The following is a 21,766-nucleotide window of genomic DNA, read 5'->3' as shown; positions in this document are numbered from 1 at the left end:
TACACATGTCTTGCCTGTGTTGCTGATGGCAACAGGTCATGTCGGAGCTGCAGTGCCGTGGCATTCGTGATTGAGATTGTCACGAAGGCAGTTACTGCTTAGAAACGTCTAGTATACATTAGAACTTTACTCAAAGAGAAGCTTTATTTGCCTCTTCTTTCGACTTTCCCACTGGTGCTGTCTGGCCCACCACGTCGGGTTTGGGCTCGAGCATTGCATGCATGACAGGGGCGAGGCAAAAAAAAAAAAAGGCGACGCCAGAAACTTGTTCGGAGTTCACCGCGTCGAATGTTCACAATGCCCTCTGGAGCTCCCTTGTCGGCAACACATCGCCCTCTTGACAGCTGCATTATCCGTGACCCCTCCACAATCATTCCAGAAACTGCAGCGCTTACCTTATTACTAAGGTGCGACACCAGAGGGGACGTGCATAGAACTTTATAGAGGGTGGGGGAAAAAGAGGCCGTTTTCATACAAAGGGGGTTGGAGGGGGGATAGCGAAAAGAAGACGTGAGAACACGAGAGGGGTTCCAGGAAAACTGGTAAACTTAAGTTCAAGGTGCGGCACTGTACGTTTCTGATATTTCTCAAAAACAAACACCACGGAGGTATGTCAAGCGGACAACTTGCTCAGGGCGTGAAGAAGCAGAGCCGCATTATTCTAGCGCACTGCCGGGTTCAGGCGAGACTGTGGTAGCGGTCGCACATCAAATCAACACTTCTGTGCCCGCCGCGGTATCTTTGTGGCTATGGCATCGCTCGAGGTCGCGGATTTGATGACGACAGCGACAGTTGCTTTTGGACCGGGGCGAAATAGAAAACGCACGTCCACTTTGATTTTATGACAGGTTAAAGTACACCACCATGTCAAAATTAATCTGGAGTCCGCCACTACATCGTGCCTCATAATCTGATTATGGTTTTGGTACGTACAGCCACGTAATCAGTTTCAAGTTTCATGCTTCTACTACGATGCGATGTGCCATTTGAGGCAATAACAATGCTCAACTCTCTCCAAGGTTAAGAAAAACAGCGTACAACAATACCTCGAGAAAACACCTGTCCTTGTGTGTTCTGTTTATAGTACGCAGACAAACAGCAGTGGTGCAATGAACGTAACGTTTAATATCAACTCACCCCGGTCGTGTTGGACCGAACGTTGAAGAAATTAAGCATTCCCCGTCAACATCACCGCTAATTAATGTCAATCAATGCAGCCAGCACGGAAAGCCTTGCTATATCGATTGCTGCAGTGCGTGGGATCTATGCATAATTTTATTTCCCTCAGTTGAATCCTTTCTTTCTCTCCGCATTATATTCGGAAGTGGTTCCGACGCGTCTTCACTGCAGCTCGACAGCCAAGTCTAATGCGCCCTCTGCTCGTACGTACTTTACGGCGCTGTTTCTACACGTGCTTTGTAGCGCACTTCAGAGCGGTGGAAGAAACCTAATCAAACCATGGCACGACGGACCAGCGCTTATAGCAGTGCGTCCTACCTGCTTTATGGCGTCTTGACTTCTCAGATGTAAGTGGCGAAAAGTACTTCGTCTCGCAAGGAAAACCGTCACACCAAGAAAGTCGGGCAAACAAAGAAAGCATCCAGTAATTTCGTATGCAGCGTGGGTACCCAGCGTGGCAATCAGATGTATTACCGCAACGTTAACAAAACTGCCAACTTGCAAAAGCTTCTGTGCTTGTCATCATAAATACTGAGTGAAGACTGTTCTGATTTCTGCAGCCTAATTTTTGTATATTTCGCCGTTCCTTGAAGCGAATTCTGGTGCTCTTTGCATAAGTCGTACTCTAACCTGTATTGTAACGCACTTAGCACAAACAGCCGCTACATGTTTCATTAGAAAAGCGAGCCTTCACCTGGGTGCACCAACTGAATCCCATCAGGCTGAGCTACTGTACCTGTGCTGTCGATCAAGTTGGCGTAGAACCCCGTTTATAGAGCATAACCTACTTGATGTAGACGGCGCTTGCAGCATCAATGTCACGTGTGGGTGTATTTTGCTGGCGAGGGTGAACATGGTTTTAAACGTAAGACTTAGCCACGTTTCATACGACGCCTTATTTCACGCTGCCAACATTTAAATTTAGATTAGTAATTTGCCTAGGGGTGTGAATAAAGCAGACTCCCGAAGAAGCGTCAAGAACGAACTGCTCTGAGCGAAAAAGCAAACGTTGCGACGAAGGAAACAAACGCTTGTTTCCGAACGAGAAGTGCGGGTGACTTAATTGAATAGCACTGAGCTGAATTTACCGTACGGAGAAGAGTTGCGCTTGTCTGCTTTGGGTCGTTAGGGATTTTGTTAATTTCTGTAATGCAGTTTCGATTTTCGACATCTTTGTAAATGCCAAATGCTGCAACGGATTCGAATTTCCACCAATTACTTAGTTTATAGGTAGCGGAACTTCATAGCTTCATTCCGCTCTACTTGCGATAAGCACGCGTTGTCATAGTATGTGTTCGGGGACGCGCCATATGGATTGCGTTGTTATTTTCCTTGGCAAGTACGCTTCAACGCCATGGGAACACACGTGGCAGGGGTCACTGCAGTGACGAACACCTCCGTGTAAGCGGGCTGCAACGAAACAGGCCTGCTGCACCACAGTACAGTCGGTGACGCGAGGCTAACTTATATTTATTATCGATTATTTGCGAAGTATCTGAAGTCGAAACCTCACACTTGCTTTGATAAAGACAATGCCGAATACGCCTAACGTACCTCAAAAATGTTGGAGACAGTGTCGGACGTACCTTTAGCCGCAGCTTTTCTTTAATCGATAAAACGCGTATACGCTCCCTGCCACTACATATTAGGTCATCAGACTGGCTCGATGTAAAGCCAGTTATTGCTAGTTTTACGATATACTATAGTTTTACTATATATTGACAAGTGAATAGCCGTCTAGGAACCCAGCGACGTGGCATAAAGCCTGCGTTCGCTATACACCTAGCCACATTCTCTGGTAAATGCTAATTCAGAAAAAAATAATGAAAGAAACAGCTGGCCTATACCTAATCTACGTGATGCAGCTGTTCAGTCCGTTTCCAGCCGACTGCCGCATGGTACGCAAATAATCGAGCAATTCGGATAATGAGAAACAATAATATTTATCATGAGTTTGAGCAGTAGGGATATCTTCAAAGGCAGCTGCTTTGAAGTTCAGCGCACGTTGTCACAGGCTATGTAATTGCAGCGGTCTGTGCGGCCTGTCGTGAGCGGCACAGTCCTGACTGATCCAGCGGTGATCCAAGGCCTAGGCGCCGACGATGCTACCAACACTGAGGCATCAACACGAAGGTCTCGGTTCTGAAGAAGCATTCCCGCAGGTGACCCTCAAGTTCTGCTAGCTTTCCGACGAACGGGCAGCCCAAGCCGGCATGGATACAGCGCACCGGAAGTTTCAGAAGATGCCGCACTGGGAAGTGCAGAACCACGAGGTCGGCCTCCACAAAGGGTTCACTGTCCAGGGGACACGAGCCATCACGGGGCCTGTCTTCTAAACTGTCGCCCTCCTGCCGATCCGCATTTGTCCCACAATCGGAAATGTCGTCAAGGCACCAGTCACACACGGTGTGACCGCAGGGAAGCAGCACAGTATCGGCCGCAACCGCCGTGCATCTCACGCAGACGAGCGCCCAGGACAACGGCTTCACGAAGGTGATCGGTCGCTCGTTCACGAATGGGCAGTTGAACCCTTCCAGGGTGTAAGTGGCATCCGGGCGATCCTCGGAAGACCCGGATGGCTGCAATGGAGAGCCAGGTTGCCCGTCTCCGTAGTTTTAGCCGTAGCGCTCTCGAGCGGTCGTCCGATTGCTCGTTCGGCGATGGAAAGCTTCTGCATTCATGAAGAGTTGACCGTTGGGCTAGTTGGTCGTCCATATTTGAAGTAGTAGCTTAGCGCAAATAAAACCACAAACACAAGGAAGACAGACAAGGACAAGCACTACTCACAACTGTTTAATGGAATGGAAGGATGGTGCATATATATATATATATATCCTCTTGTCACGCATGCGGCTACAAACAGAAGTGAAGCCGGTACATGCACATGCGCGCAAGAAGTTAAATTCGGCATCCAGTAATGGGATAGAGGGCTCACTCACACATTTATCTCTATTCTTCTTGATAAAGAAGGCCTCAAGAGCGAGCCTGGAAGACGCGTTGCCGCTCCTGCCAAGAATAGCTGTCTCTGAAAATCGAGCGTCGCAACCACACGCAGTAACAGGAGCCACCAAATGTGCGCCCTTATCCTTTTTTTTCTTTAGTTTTTGCGCATGTTCCCTTAAACGGAAATTCACACAACGCTCAGTTTGAACAATGTAGAGCTGCCCACAAGGGTGCAAGGGAATTGCATAAACAACCCCTCTGGAGCACTCAACAAAGGGCTTCTCATGCCTCGTGCGGCAGCCCCGCCTGCTCTTGCAGCAAACTCGAGAACACAGCTTCGAAAGCTTGTTGGGCGCAGAGAAAACCAGAGGGACGCCATGACGGTTAGCAACCTATTTAAGGTTGTGTGACACCTTGTGTACATAGGGAATAACCTCTGGTCTTACCTTCTGTCGTTCGGCTTCTGCGCTCGCCCTTCGTGCTCCAAGCTTTACTTTTTGCAGAAGAGAGTCTACTATAGCATTGACGACCGTCAAAGGGAAACCAGCAGCCAAAAGACGTCAAACGTGGTTTGTAAAACTATACCGCATTTGGTGTGCGCACGATTTCCGCAAAGCCGATTCCAAGCAAAGATTACCAACTGCTCGCTTCACCACTTTAGAGTGTGCGGAATCGTACGGCTAGTTACAAACCAAGAAATCGGAATCGCGGAATCGTATGGTCTAAAGTACGCATTCCATAAACAACCGCCCACCGTAAAAAATATACAACTGCGGGGGTACAGTGATGTGTACTCTGTTTCGCTGAACTGTGGAAGCATGATTTGCTGTGGCCGCCTGACTACGTGTGTAAACTTTGCGGCGATAGTTTGCCACAAGTTCTTTGTTTTGAAGGAGACCTACACCATCCGTTCTGGATCGAGCTCAAAGAATTATTTTCGCCGTAGAAACACCGTGACAGCATAGCCAGCGCTAAGTCAATGGTGCAAAAGAAAGCTATGAAAAAAAAAGTGCTTATGCAAAGGAAATGCGCGTTTGTGTCAAGCTTCACATTTATTTCCTGCCTGCAGCGCATAATAAATGGCTCTAAGGCAAAATATGCGTTCGTACAGTAATTTACCAGCTAAATAAATAATCGTTAGGACGAGGTAACTTTTTTTTCCTTTAAACGGTAGGAATGCGAGCTAGTTGGTGCGAATTCATTGAGAAAAGACCGCGCAAAATAAACGCGGACAAGACAGGAAACAGGACGAGATTGATAATGAAATGATTTCCATGGGTGCAGAAAATAATCGAGGACGTATCGCACGTGGCACCCATGTCTTGCCTGTGTCGCTGATGGCAACAGGTCGTGGCAGAGCTGCTGTGCCGACGCATTCATGAATGAGAATGAGGATGCGGCGAAGGCCTTTATTGCTTAGAAATATCTAGAATACTTTAGAACTTGATCCAAAGGCAAGCCTTCTTTGCCTCTTCTTTCGACTTTACCACTGGTGCTGTCTGGTCCACCACATCGGGTTGGTGCTATAGCATTGCATGCATGGCATGGACGACGCTGAGAGAAAAGGCGACGCGAAAATTGCTTGGGACCCACCGCGTCGAATGTGGCCAATGCCCTCTCGAGCTACCTGGTCGTCTACGCGTCACCCTGTTGACAGCTGTAATTATCCGTGACTTCTCCACAATCATTGAAGAAAGCGGCCCGCCTTGGCTTCAGAAGTCGAGCCTCCGGACCTCATTACAATAAATGTTTTCACACGCACACACTAAAGTTCGAGTCGAGATAGAACTTTCACCAATCAGTGCACACTGTTCTGATTTCTGCTGCATGATTTTTGTAGATTTCCGAGTTCCTAAAACAAATTCTTTTTTGTAAACCACTGAGCGCAAAGAGCCGCTGATTGCGATCAAAGCGAGCTGCTGTCGGTTTATTCTCAATCAAGTTGGCGCAGAACCCCGTCTATGCAGCATAATCTACTTGATGCAGACGAATCTAGCAGCACCAATGTCGCAGTGTGTTTATCGGACTGCCAAGTGCGAAAATCCTTTAAACGTAAAACACAGCTAGGTCTAATACGACGCCGTAACTTGGTCTACCAACGTTTAGGTTTATATTAGTGATTTGCGTAGGGCTGTCATTAAAGCCGTCTCCCGAAGAAGTTAGAAGAACTAACTGCTCTGAGCGAAAAAGCAAGCAGTACGACAAGAATCACTCACGCCGGTTTGCGAACGAGAAGTGCGGGCGACTAAAAGAACAATCAGCGCCACTTGCCATACGGTGTAGAGTTGCGCTTCGATGGTTTGGCTGGTTACGGATTTTGTTAATTTCTGTATTGCAGTTGCGACTTTCACATCTTTGCAAATGTGATGTGCTGCAAAGCGATCGCACGGCCACCAATCACTCAGTGAATAGGTAGAGAAGCGTCATTGCATCATTGTGCTCATGTTGCGATAAGCACTAGCTGTCATATGCGGGATCGGGGAGACACTATATGGATTTCCATGACAGCACTGGCGGCAGTTGTTATTGCAGTGAAGATCATGCCCATCTGAGGGGGCTGCCTCGAAAGAGGCACGCTGCACCAGAGAATAGAAGTTGACGCGAGGGAAATACAAGTGTACCTCTTAAAATTGCTTATTAGCGAAGCAACTGAAATTGAATCTTGGAAAATGCAAACGAGAAACCTCGCAGATGCATCCATAAAGGCAATGACGAATACTTGTAACGTACCTCAAAAATATTGGAAGGAGTGTAATACGTACTTTTAGCTACAGCTTTTTTTAACGCGGAAAATTCATACGCTCATTGCGACTACTTAGTACATCATCAGACTGGCCGATATAAGGCCACTTATTGCTAGTTTTACTATATACTATATAGTTTTACTACATACTTAAAAGTATATGCCCATCCAGAAATCCAGCCACGGGGAAGAAAGGCGACGATGAGAAAAAAAGAAGGAAAAAAAAACACCTGGTATGAACCTAATCAACGTGCTGCAGCTGTTCAGGCCGTTTCCAGCCGACCACCGCATGGCACGCGAATAATGGAACAATTGGGGAAAGGACAAACAATATTTATTACGCACTCGAGCAGTACAGGCATATCGTCAAAGGCCGCTGTTTCGAAGTTCAGTGCACGTGGTCACAGGCTAACCAATTGAAGTGGTCTATGCGGCCCGTCGTAAGCGGCACAGGGCTACATCCGCCGGTGACTCCAGGCCTAGGCGCCAGCGATGCTACCAACTCCGAAGATGCATCCCCGGAGGTGACGCTGAAGTTCTCCAAGTACTCCGTTGAACGGGCAGCCCAGACCGGCATGGAAACAGCGCACCGGCAGGGCCATAAGATACTCCAGAGGGATGTACACATCGACGACGTCTTCCTCCATGAAGTATCCACCGTCGAGGGGACACCGGCCGAAACGGTGCCTGTGTTCGCAGCTGTGGCCATCACAAGCGTCTTTGAGGCATCGACCACACAAGGTGTGACAGCAGGGAAGCAGCACCGCATCGTCCGCAACCACCCTGCAGTACGCGCAGACGCGCATCCACGGCAACCGCTGCTCGAAGGTGATGGGTTGCTCGTTCACGAATGGCCAGCCGTATCCTCGAAGGGTGTACGTGGTCGCTTCCATGGTGTAAGTGTTATCGTGGAGATCCTCGGAAGACCCTGATGGCTGCGACGGAGAACCAGGTTGCCAGTCTGTCCGGTCTGAGTCGTTGTCGTCGGGAGCGGTAGTCCGGTCGCAGGGTCGGCGATGGACAGATTCGCCGTTCCTCTCTGGTAGTTGTGGCTCCCTAGGTGGTTGGCGGTAACCGAGTTTGAGGAGGGCGTCCTTGACGAAGCTAATGCTTGCAAGACGATGGGGCAATGATGGGTGCCTCACTGCTTTCGTCTGGGGCCAGCCACAGGTCGTCAAGGTTGTTCGCAGCGAGGATGTGCGTGACGTCACGTCGGTCTGACTCGGACAAGCTGAGAGACGAGAATGACGCCGAGATGCACACTGTGCCTTTTATAGCCTGGTAGGTGGGGCCTCCCTCCGGGGTCGTGATTGGTGACAAGTTCTTGGAGAGTGGGTTTGAAAAATTAACGTATCGCTGGACGTGTTTCGAGCAACAATGGAAGGAATGCCGGCAGTAGAGAGAGAGAGTGGGACACATACACGCTCATCTTCCAAGGAGGGGTGAACTTTTCCAGGGAAGGCAAATAGCAATTCATTCGTCATCATGCAGCGCAACAACTACACAAAGAAGAAACAAAATAAAGGCTGAAGTTCACGAAGGTATTCCAACTCTCTCAATTCTCGGTACTTGGGGGAAAAATGCAAGCTATAGTAATTGGCCTAACCGTGTCCGCATACCTCTCAACCAGCTGCTCCCACCTGACAATAGACAAAGTTACTGACACCCTTTCAGCTATGGTGCTTTCAGCAAATATCTTTAGAAGCATGGCTGCGCATTTTTTAGCAAGTTGCTTTCACACTATATGTTCTAAGCGCTAATAGTACGGGCTGTTTAATATATATAGTCATATAATGAGAAGCCAGCAAACACTTACACCAAGTAGAACATAGGGGAAATTGCATGTGCTTAATAAATGAAATAAAGTAATAATAAATTAATGGAAATTAAAGTGGATGAAAAAACAACTTGCCGCAGGTGGGGCAATCCCACCTGCGGCATACATACAAACAGCAGTGGTGCACTCAAGCTCATGTTTGATATCAACGCGCTAAGCGTTGCAGAAGTTAGGGTTTCGCTGCCGACATCCTCGCAAATTATCGTCAATCAAAACAACCGGTGCAGAAAGCGTCGCTTACATCGATTCGGACAGTGCGTGGGAACTGCGTAACTTTTCATCTGAAAAAAAATTGAACTTCCGTATTTACTCCGATTTTTTTTCTTCTTTTGGACGCCCTCCAGGCTCAAAATTCACCCCTTGAGATTTGAAAGGACAAACGCGGACTTCGAATGGAGCTCCATTTGATGCACCTGTATGAAGGTTTACGTGTTTAGATCAAAGTACTGTGACCCCTTTGACTGGGGTGTTGTTCTCATTCGGTATCTTGGCCTTCATTAGACCTGTACCGTGCACACCCCTCTATTCTACAACGGTTTGACATTCCTAAAAGCTGATGAATGACACGGTACAGTTCGTGTCTGTCGCCTAGTGTGGGCATTACAAAGACGGCGCCGAATGAAACAACACACGAAAGAAGGGAAACACGAGACAGCACGTATAGGCGCTGCTGCTGTGCAGACAAATTGGTGATTGACATTGAGAGTGCCACGAAGCCATTTATTGCTTTAAAACATCTAGAATAAAAGGTCGTCTTGTTGGGCGAGTTGGTCAAAATCCTTTTTGGGTACTAGGCGCGAACACACATACGAAAAAAGGAAGGAGAGGGGACAAAGCGCCTGTCCCGTCTCCTTCCTTGTTTCCGGTGTGTGTTCGCGCCAGTACCCAAGAAGGAGCTAGAATATTTCAGAACTTGATTCAAAAGGTTGGTTTCCTTGCCTCTTTTTTCAACTTGCCCACTGGCGCTGTCTGCCCCACCACGTCGGATTATGGCCCAGAGCATTGCATTCATGAGAGAGCGATGCAGAGAGGTAAGGCGATGCGTGAAACTACTTTGGACCTCACCGCGTCGAATTTGCACAATGGTCTCTGGAACTCCCAAGTCGTCAACGCACCACCCTCTTTACAGCTGTCATTATCCGTGACCCCTCCAGAATCATTCCAGAAACTACAGCGCTTACCTTATTACAAAAGTGCGTGTCCAGAGGGGACGTTGATAGAACTTTAGAGACGATGGGGGAGAAGACGCCTATGTCATGCAAGGGGGTTGGAAGGGGGGATAGGGAAAAGCAGACGTGAGAAGGCAAGTAAACACTGCTACTATGACACGAGAGGGGTTCTGGGAAAACAGGATTAACTTCAGTTCAAGGTGCGGCCTGGTACGTTTCTGCTATTTCTCAAAAATAAGCACCATGGAAGTATTTCAAGCGGACAACTTACGCAGGGCGTGAAAAAGCAGAGCTGTATTGTTAAAGCGCACTCCAGGGTCAAGGCGAAACTACGGGAGTGGTCGCACATCAAATCAACACTTTTTTTGCCTGCAGCAGTTGCTTTGCGACTATGGCATCGCTCGAAAGAACCTCGCGTGCATTCTCGAGATTCTTTCACACTCGGAAAAACACTTTTATGTAGCAGGTGCTGAGCAACAGAAAGCTGCATCGGGAGTTTTTCATGTTGCTCTGCAATTTTGTAATTGCCACTTTTCATCTAGTTATAATGTTCGAGAAGTTTATTATGTTAATTAAGAAGAATGAACTAATTTGGCGTGATGTGAACAATTATCTGAGTATCTCCAAGAGACGGAAAATAGCATTTCATTTCATTAGTCCATGTATAACTACAGACTGTGCTATAAATATAAACTCGCCATGATGAAAAATGATGACTCCTTGCTTAGACTTGCTTGGTTAGAGCAGAGCAGAACTGTGTATGATACCCGCACAACAGAACCTTGGAATGTTAAGAAATGCCGCACAAACTATGGCAAACAAATGTTGCAGCATACCTTACTGACACTTCTGAACCATTTGTACTGCTACGAGAATATTGATTTATCTAATACTTCTCTGAAAGAATTGCCCCAAATGTTCATGTAGTTTTGTACTATACAAGTACAATGTACTGCGTACTGAACGTGCATGCCTCGATCTCTGTACCGAACGTACGTGTTTTTTTCGTTTTATTTGTTTTTCTCCTCACGTTTTGTTTGTTGTTGTACTCCGCCGCCGTCAATGCTGCACTGTAAGAGGAAGCCAAGACCTCTCAAGCTGTCTATACAGCCTTTTCACTGGCTGTCCTCGCAACACCAGTTGCGGAAATAAACCTTCAACCTTATTATATTGCAGAAAAAAATAGATATTTCTGGTAGGGATACCTGTGCAAAAAAGCTGTTCTTTGACAGCTTGACTGGGCTCGGGCAACCTGAAAACTTTTAGCAGTGGCGACATTCCGGAGATGAAACAGATTATTTATGAAAAAAAAAACTATACTGAATATATACAGGTGACATGCACATATTCTTACACATATGTACTAACACACGCATATATTGTAAATACGCAAGTAAACCGATTTGACTTCGACAGCTCATACATATATCAACAGTAAAAATTTATAACATATTCATTTCCAACAATATTATAGATTCGAGTTTCAGTCGAGATTGAAAGTAATACCACTTGTGCAGTCTGCATTGCATCCTGATAGTTAACAGTATTGTAAGGCTTGGATAAGGTTTTGGAAATATTTAAGCTATTTTAATGTAAAGCCTATGGTATGCTTGTACCTGTTTAAGATAATATTTAAATTATGTTCAAGGCTTGGTAACTTGCAGTTCATGCCGGAAACGCGGTGTAAACCACAAGTCCATGTTTCGCATGCATATGTTACTTATTGCGGGTTTTAATGACGCCGTGTGTGTGTAAGGAAATCGTGAAAGGAGCTGTCCGAAAAATAGAACCAGCGCAGAATACGAAAGTTCTACGTGTGAGGAGAGGCCATAATCTTATAGGTATGGAATGTAACGCCAGTGTGTGCTAAGTACTGAATGTTTGCAATGTATAGAACTATTACCTTGGTTCGGTCCAACTACATTTGAATATGTTTATTGTCTGGCTCAAGTTAAGTGCAACACCATGTATTAGCCTGCGACTTGGCTGGTGCCGCGCTTTAGTGACGTTCGAGATTAGATTAAAAAAAAAGAACATCGGCGTTTGTAGCTTTCAGTGTAAAGTCCGTTCCCCTCAGACCGCTGTATGTACGACGCTGTGTTACCGCAAAGCGAGGCTTAGCTCTCTGCAGTGCGAATGCTTAATTGTGTGACCACTACTTGAGATCATGTATGCGACAATTCGCCATCTTTAGTGTCATTCGCGCATTCTTCTTTAAAATATCTTGTTCTCTGGGGGTTGAATACCCGGCCTCGGGCACGTGGAAGTGACCGATATTGCTTTCTGTGTCACTCTGATGGGAACGGCTGTGGAATGTGATCTTTTCCTACAGGTTTTTTTTTAAATTTTTTGATACCGAATTCGACCGATGGCGAACAGCAACCGCACATCTCATCGCCAATCACTATATCAGAACCAACGTCGCAGTCGTACACATTTCTGCAGCTTTTTTCTGCTACAAGTGCCACATCCGGCCAATAAATGAACCGTTGCCCGATATTATTCGATTTTCCTGGACGGGAAAAAGAAGTGCCAGTATAAGGATGTTAAGCTCAACCCCAACGTGCTACAAAAATGTATCATCCGTTGCATATGAAGGTTGATCCTGCTTACGTGTACGAACTTTCATAAGCAGACCCGTTGCTCATGCACTGGGTTGTGGTAGCGTATTATATGTCCAAAACAAAACAAACAAAGAAACAAAGAACGATTGTGCCGGCATGTGAATCCTTTATTTTCCTTCGTTTAATTCCATGGATCCACAATTATAGCCTATGGCTAAGGGTCCCGTCGCTGTCGCATTCAAGTCGTGTATATTTTTTAATTTATTTAACATACTGTTAGTCCCACTGGGACTGTTACAGGAGTGGATTTATCAGCAAGATACAGGAATACAGTATACAGTAGAGTATACGCCAGTTACACACCGAGTAGGCAACAACACAAAATCAATACAGTCTGAACATGATCATCAGGTCTGGATTGTTGACAACACTGACGAGGCTGCGAGCTCAGTGAACTTTTCCAAGGAATCCTGCGCAGTTATGGATTTGTCTAGGCTGTTCCCTTCTCTTATGGCTCGAGGGAACAAGGAAAAGTAATATGTGTTGTTAGAACAAGAGTATTCATTAATCGTAAAGTCATGCTTGTGACGTGTTTCTCTAGAACGATTAAAACTAATATCAGTTGCAGGATCCGTGTTAAATGCGTTTTGAATTAATTGATGAAGAAACTTGAGTCTATGAAGCGTGACGCGGCTTGATAAGGTGTCTAGGCTTGCGTAGGAAAGCAGCTCTGTGGGAGAATCAGTGCGCCGGTATCTATGGTAGATAAAACGAACAGCTTTTTATTGAACTGATTCGAGCATGTGTACATCTTTTTGCTTATATGGAAACCAGACGACGTTTGCATATTCTAAGATTGGACGGATAAGTACTTTATATGCGAGTAACTTGGTATCTGAAGTCGCAAAGCGCAAGGTGCGCTTAAGGAAGTATAAACTGTTCATTGCTTTTTTGGTAATGTTTTGTACTTAGGTTTTAGAGCTGAGATTATCAGTAATAATCACACAAAGGTATTTCTTTTCAGTTACTGTTCTGAGCACGCCGTTGCCAGTACCGTAAGAGAAATTAAGTTTTGTTTTCTTATTTGTGACAGACATCACTACAGTTTTTTCCATATTGATTGCCATTTGCCATGTATTGCACCACTTTATGACGTTACCCAAAGCTGTGTTTAACCTTATTTGATTTGATTTTATATTGATTTGAATAAAATTATTATTATTATAAACTTATTATTATTAGACAAAAGAGTAGCTCCATGTCGCATTTCGTGCGTAGCCCATTGGTGGGTCGTGAGTGTTGTACTCCTGCTTCTGCGGACAACACGCATCGGCATAAATTACCTTGCAGATTACTCGTACGTTTGTCGTATAGTTACTAGCGCTAACAAGACTAAAAATTAAGTTGGGACGGAGACAGGACACTAGCGCTCTGTCCTGTACCGACTTTTCTTTTTCGTTAATCTTGTTAGCACTAGTTACTGCCGTATTTACTCGATTCTAAGCACCGCCTTTTTTTCACGATCGCGATGCCCAAAGTGAGGTGGGGTGCTTAGATTCGAAAAATGTAGAATAACCTCCCCCCCTCTTTTCGCTGCGACATCACGACGAGATGGGTGCGAGAAATAACATTTTATTTTACAAACATTCGAAAGAAAAATCGGTGTAGACAATGAATCCACCGCTTGTGTAGGATGCTCAGTCACTATCACTGCCACTCGAGTTCGTCGCCCTGTTTGAACCGCTGCTCTCGGTATCCCACAGCAGGTCGTCTTCCGTTCCGTCGAAGGTGTTTGGGATGGAGCACTTAAATTATTTGACCACAACGTCCACTTGGACCCTCTTCCACGCGTCCGAAATCCACTTTGCGATGGCTGATGGGAACGCTTTCTGCAGCTTTCCCGTCGGCGTCTTCTTCCGGTCAGGATTTCGCACCCACTCTTCGTGCTCCTGTCGGAGATTGGCTTTGAAGGGCTTGTTGACTGAAACGTCGAGAGGTTGCAGCACTGGCGTCATGCCACCCGGAATCACAACCACGTCGCTATTGATGTTACGAAGCTTTGTATTAACCTCCGGAGTCAGATGGCCGCGAAACGCGTCCAACAGAGACATCGAACGCGTGCCTGCAGGTCCGCCGAGCAATGATTCTAGAGTAAGCAAACGCGTTTGCCGGCCTTGGCTACGCGGTCTTCCTAACAAATAGGGGGGTGCTTAGATTCGCAAGGAAACTTTTTTACTAACTTTTTCCAGCAAATAGGGAGGGGGTGCTTAGAATCGGAGGGTGGTTAGAATCGCGAAAATACGGTATGTCTCAGCTTGCAGGTATGTTTCTTTGGGTTTTTTGTTGTTGTTGTTGTTTTAACGCCTTCTTCTCTGTCCTCTTTCTAACCACTGTTTCCCATCCCCACAGTAGGGTAGCTAACCGGAGAATGATATCTTGTTAACCTCCTTGCCTCTCCTCTTCCTTTCTTTCTTTCGCAATGTTTGGTGACAATAAAGGCTTCGTGATCATAAGCAGTAAAAAAGTAATAATAAGGAAATTGGCCCTAAGCGTCCGGTTCATCCCCGCCTTAGTTATAGGCTCTTGCTGATAACAGGAATGAGCGAAATAATAAATGCATAGATGCGTTTACATTATCCATCTACTGTCATCATCGCAAGACACAGAGAATGGCTACACAGACAAAAAAAAAAAAGATTTTGTAAGTGTATTTTTATACGAACTACTCATTACTACGACATAGCCTTGCTAACGAATCCTGATTTGACTTCCTTACTCTTTCTGCAGATTTAATACTGGTTTCACTAAACGAGAGTACACAAATTCAGCAGACAGCATTTCTAGCACTACCTAGACTTTGACATTTATTGAATGGATGGATGGATGCAAAACTTTAATAAGGTCCTGAGGTACGCGACTCAGCGCGCTGCGGGCGGCTCCCACGTTGGGACAGTCAGGCCTTGCCCGACCGCCGCATCGTGGGCCCTCTGGACAGCCCATAGTTGCACCCCGGCATCAGGGCTCTTGATAGCGGGGAGCCACTTGTCTTCATTGAGTTCTTCTGTCCCTCGTAACGAGGGGCAACGCCAGAGCATATGATCTAGGCTTGCGATGTTATTGCAATGCCTGCCAGAACTAGTGGCATAGGTGTCGGGATAAATTTTGTGGAATAAAGCCGGGCTGGGATATGAACCTGTTTGCAGTAATCTGAGGGTCAATGCCTGGGCTCTATTTAACTTCTTGTGTGGAAAGGGAAACTCGCTCCTGCCGAGATAAAAGTGCTGCGCAATTTCGTTATATGTGGTCGGTTGATCTCTATTCTCCAACGCTGCGGGCCAGCGTTGGAGTTCTCCATGGTCGCGGAAAGTGAGACCTCGCGCCTTGCAGTGGGCCAGCTCGTTGAGGTTTGTGGGGCCTCCCGTGATGGATCCCATGTGAGCGGGGAACCACGTTAGAGTGTGGGTGGTGATACTTTTGCCGTCAAGGATGCGACAGGCTTCCTTACACACGGCGGCAACGCTGAATGCGCGGATGGCTGCCCGCCTGTGCTGTTTATGTGTTTTCTTCCTATGTCCCCGTCTTTTTTGCGGTCAATATGATTGGCTGTCCTGGAGTCGCTGAAGATATTGGCATGTCCGTCATCCAGGAGGGCCAAGGCAATGGCCACTTGCTCCGCCGCACGCAACGACGTGCTTCGTACCGAAGCCGCGTTAACGGTCGAATCCCTGTGGTTGATTGACACTACCGTGAAATTGTCGCTGTTGCCATACTGGGCCTCGTCAACGAAGCAGCTGCCGCCAGGGAGTTCTGTTGCGCGGCGTAGGAGAACCACCACTCTGGCCTTACTTCTTTCTACGTTGCGCTGGGGATGCATATTGCGCGGGGCGGGCGATATGATGATGTTATCTTTCTGCTCTTTCGGTAGGCCTTGGTAGGCGTCTTCGACAGTGGCCGGGGGGACGCCCATCTCAGTTAGGAGTCATCTGCCCGCCCTGGTGCCGGAGAGCCTGAGAATCTGTGCCCTTTCTTGTGCTTCTGCAATCTCTTCCAGGGTATTATGAATACCAACTGCAGGAGTCGGTCGGTGCATGTGTAGTTTGGTAGTCCGAGCGCGCTCTTGATCCCCCTCCTTATCATGGCATTTAGTTTGTCTCGCTCGGCCCTCTTCCAGACGTGCATGGCCGCTACGTACGTAAAATGGCACAAGAAAGCGTGGACTAGCCTTAACATTTATTGAAGCAATATTTTATTTCGTGTATACTCTAATGGTCTTCTATCGCTATTTGTGTGCAAACGAGCTATGTTGTGTTGTACGTTTATTAAAGAAAAAATTTTACTTTTGTCGACTGTATTTGTTTTCGAGCAGCATTTTTGTAAATTACCGAAAGTTAGCTACCACAATTCTCTTTTTAATTTCTTATGCGTTGTATGTTTAAGAAGTAACAGTGCTTAATGCTCACAATTATATAGTTATCATTCGTTAGCTGTTGCACACATTGTTTTCACAACACCACTTAACAAAGGGACCTTCCACAAGTTTTTTTTCAAGTTCTCTAGTCCACCCGCCGTTGTTGCTCATTGGCTATGGTGTTAAAGTGCTGAGCACGAGGTCGCGGGATCGAATCCCGGCCACGGCGGCCTCATACCGATGGGGGCGAAAAGCGGAAACACCCGTGTATTTAGATTTTGGTGCACGTTAAAGAACCCCAGGTGGTCGAAATTTCTGAAGTCCTCCACTACGGCGTGCCTCATAATGAGAAAGTGGTTTTCGCACGCAAAACCCCATAGTTTAATTGAATTTGTGTTCTTGAGTCCCAGAAGTGTAAAATGTTTTTGCATTCTATTCAGCTGGAGTCCAAATAAGCGGTTCTGTTTTGTTTTGTATTCAATATCTGTTACACCGGATTGTTCTCATTTCTGCAGCACACCTATTAACACCATAACACAGAATGTATGGCCTGAAGGACGGCTTTCCAGATTTTCAAGATTGACTGGGAGTATGTAAAACTGGGTGCATGTAAAACGCTCAGTCCATAGGGAACTTGAGGGAAACTGGAAAAACATGAACGCGATAGCTCCAAAAAGAAAGGAAGAAGATCGCATAGCTCACGTTGGCCGTGTGTCTCCTTTCTTTGAGGGGGGACCAGTCATTGCTACAAAGTTCTGACCTTGGAGAGGCAAACTCATAATCTTTCCGAAGCAATAGCAATACCTGGCGAACCTATCTGCACACCGACTTTAGAAGCCGCTTCTTCGAGATTTCACTTTACAGCAAAATGATATACCTTTTTTTTACGATGCATCACGTCGTGGAACGGGCGCAAGATGTGCTTTTTTTTTATTCTGCATATGATATGTCATATGGAGCCGCTACGTTGTGCTACAAGTTTACCTTCATGCTTCCGGAATGTCATATCTTCGAGCTTTCGCCATCGTCATCGTGGTCGTCTCGTGTAAATGCTTGTGCAGTGAGAGAGGACAGCCGCGGTATAGGAAGCCAGTAAAGCCTTTTGATAGAGCATGAAAAAGACAGCCACTGAAACTCGAACGATAAAATGTATTTCAGTAATTGGCTATTACGGTTCCACTGTAATCGGTGTTCACGGAATATCAAATCATTTCCAATGTTATGTTCATAAATGAAAACTAAGAACCTAAGAGACGCATATATATGTTTAGTGAAAATACTCCTAGGCAGTTGGAGTATACGAAGGGGAAATACCCTGTCTTAATCCCTGTATCCCAGGCACCAACACTATTGGTTCAGAAGTGACTTGATCCATGGATTTACCATTCACGTGCGAATTTCCTATGTAAGCAACCCAAGGCATTGCGGAGCAAAAGCTAGAAAGTAAATAAACACAACAACACCAAAATGAAATGACATCGCACAAGTATTCAGTTGAAGGAGATCGAAAGACCTACATAAATGTAAGAAGGCTAGCAGAAGCCATTCTGGTTTACTACCCTTGACGGAGGGCTTCGTCTTTCAACTTTCCCACTAGTGCTGTCTGCCCCACGACGCCAGATTATGGCTCAGAGCATTGCATGCATGACAGAGCGAGGCAGAGAGGTAAGGCGATGCGTGAAACCAATTTGGACCTCACCGCGTCGAATGTGCACAATGGCCTCTGGAACTCCCAAGTCCTCAACCTACCACCCTCTTTACAGCTGTCATTATCCGTGACCACTCCAGAATCATTACAGAAACTACAGCGCTTACTTTATTACAAAAGTGCGTGTCCAGAGGGGACGTTGATAGAACTTTAGAGACGATGGGGGAGAAGACTCCTTTGTCATGCAAGGGGGGTGGAGGGGGGGGATAGGTAAAATCAGACGTGAGAAGGCAAGGAAACGCTACTACTACGACACGAGAGGGGTTCCGGGAAAACTGGATTAACTTCAGTTCAAGGTGCGGCCCGGTACGTCTCTGCTATTTCTCAAAAATAGGCACCACGGAAGTATGTCAAGCGGACAACTTACGCAGGGCGTGAAGAAGCAGAGCTGCATTGTTGAAGCACACTGGAGGGTCAAGGCGAAACTACGGGAGTGGTCGCACATCAAATCAACACTTTTTTTGCCTGCAGCAGTTGCTTTGCGACAATGGCATCGCTCGAAAGAATCTCGCGTGTATTCGCGAGATTCTTTCACACTCGGAAAAACACGTTTATGTAGCAGGTGCTGAGCAACAGAAAGCTGCATCGGGAGTTTTTCATGTTGCTCTGCAATTTTGTAATTGCCACTTTTCATCTAGCTATATTGTTCGAGAAGTTTCTTATGTTAATTAAGAAGAATGATCTAATTTGGCGTGATATGAACAATTATCGGAGTATCTCCAAGAGACGGAAAATAGCATTTCATTTCATTATTATTTTGCAGAAAAGATAGATATTTCTGGTAGGGATACCTGGGCAAAGAAGTTGTTCTTTGACAGCTTGACTGGACTCGGGCAACCAAAAAATTTTTAGCACTGGTGACATTCCGGAGATGAATCAGATTATTTATGAAAAACAAACTATTCTGAATATATACAGGTTACATGCACATATTCTTCCACATATGTACTAACATACGTATATATTCTAAATACGCAAATAAACCGATTTGACTTCGAACGCTCATACATATATCAACAGTAAAAATTTATACCATATTCATTTCCAACAATATTATAGATTCGAATTTCAGTCTAGATTGAAAGTAATACCACTTGCGCCGTCTGCATTGCATCCTGATATTTAACAGTATTTAAGGCTACATGTTTTGGAAATATTTAAGCTATTTTAATGTAAAGCCTATGGTATGCTTGTACCTGTTTAAGATTATATTTAAATTATGTTCAAGGCTTGGTAACTTGCAGTTCATGCCGGAAACGCGGTGTAAACCACACGTCCGTGTTTCGCATGCATATGTTACTTATTGCGGGTTTTAATGATACTGTGTGTGTAAGGAAATCGTGAAAGGAGCTGTCCGAAAAATAGAACCAGCGCAGAATACGAAATTTCTACTTGTGAGGAGAGGCCATAATCTCATAGGTCTGGAATGCAATGCCAGTGTATGCTGAGTACGGAATGTTTGCAACGTATCGAACTAGTACCTTGGTTGGGTCCAACAACATTTGAATATGTTTATTGTCTGGCTCAAGTTACGTGCAACACCATGTATTAGCCTGCGACTTGGCTGGTGCCGCACTTTAGTGACGTTCGAGATTAGGTAAAAAAAAAGTACATCGGTGTTTGTAGCTTTCAGTGTAAAGACCGTTCCGCTCAGACCGCTGTGTGTACAACGCAGTGTTACCACAAAGCGAGGCTTAGCTCTACGCAGTGCGAATGCTTAATTGTGTGACCACTACTTGAGATCATGTATGCAACAATTCGCCATCTTTAATGTCATTCGCGCTTGTCTTCTTTAAAATATCTTGTTCTCTGGGGGTTGAATACACGGCCTCGGGCACGCGGAAGCGACCCATATTGCTTTCTGTGTCACTCTGATGGGAACGGCCGTGGAATGTGATCTTTTCCTACAGGTTTTTTTTTTTTGGATACCGAATTCGACTGATGGCGAACAGCGAATGCACATCTTGTCGCCAATCACTATATCAGGACCCACGTCGCAGTCGTACACATTTCTGCAGGTTTTCTCTGCCACAAATGCCATATCCGACCAATGAATGAGCCGTTGCCCGATAATAATCTATCTTCCTGGTCGAGAAAAAGAAGTGCCGATATAAGGATGTTAATATCAACCCCAACGTGCTACAAAAATGTTTAATTTGTTGCATATATAGTCTGTTGCTCCTGCTTACGCGTAAAAACTTTCGTAACGAGATCCATGGCTCACTGAGTTGCGGTAGCGTATCATAGATACAAAATAAAACAAACAAACAAAAACAAAGAAAGAACGATTGCGCCTGTGTATGAATACTTTATTTTGCTTCGTATAATTGCATGGATCCACAACTAGCCTGTGGCGAAGGATCCAGACGGTGTCGCATACCAGTCTTTGTACATTGATCTGAATAAAGTTATTATTATTATTATTATTCTATCTGATGTACGATTATTGTAAGATGTCAACAATTATTATTATTATTATTATTATTATTATTATTATTATTATTATTATTATTATTATTATTATTATTATTATTATTATATAGCAGTGGGAGCGAGCATCTCGGAGGCGAAAGGGTAGCCTGAAGTCGCATCTCGTGCGCACCCGATTGGCGGGTCGTGGCTGATGTACTCCTGCTTCTGCGCACGACACGCATCTGCATAAATTACCACGCACGTTACTCGTACGCTTCTCGCACTGGCATTCTGCGCCAACATGGCCGAATATCTCGGCGCGAAATAGGTTGTTTACAAGTCACCGCCAGGTTAGGCACGCATGCGAAATGTGTCCTTGCTTGCGGGTAACTTATGCAGAAGGTTGGGCTAGTTGGTGTTGATACATTTGGTTGGACATAGTTACTAGCGCTAACACGACTGACAGAAAAAAAGCTGGGATAGGGACAGGACGCTAGCGCTCTCTTCCGTCCCTACTTTTTTTTCGTTAGTCTTGTTAGCGTGGTAACTATGTGTGAGCTTGCAGGTTTTCTTTTTTTCGCAGAGTTCGTGGCCAATAAACGGTTGGTGATCATAAGCAGTAAAAATAATAATAATAAAAAAGAGGCACTAAGCGTCCGGTTAATCGCTGCCGTATAGTTACAGACTCTTGGTGATATCAGGAACGAATGAGATAACAAATGGACAGATGCGTTTACAGTATCCATCTCCTGACATCATGGCAACACAGAGAGAATGGTTACACAGAGAAAAAAAATAATATG

This window comes from Dermacentor albipictus, unplaced genomic scaffold (genome assembly GCF_038994185.2).
Source record: "Dermacentor albipictus isolate Rhodes 1998 colony unplaced genomic scaffold, USDA_Dalb.pri_finalv2 scaffold_40, whole genome shotgun sequence".
In the NCBI taxonomy this organism is placed as follows: domain Eukaryota; kingdom Metazoa; phylum Arthropoda; class Arachnida; order Ixodida; family Ixodidae; genus Dermacentor; species Dermacentor albipictus.
Note: the sequence above shows the minus strand (reverse complement) of the source record.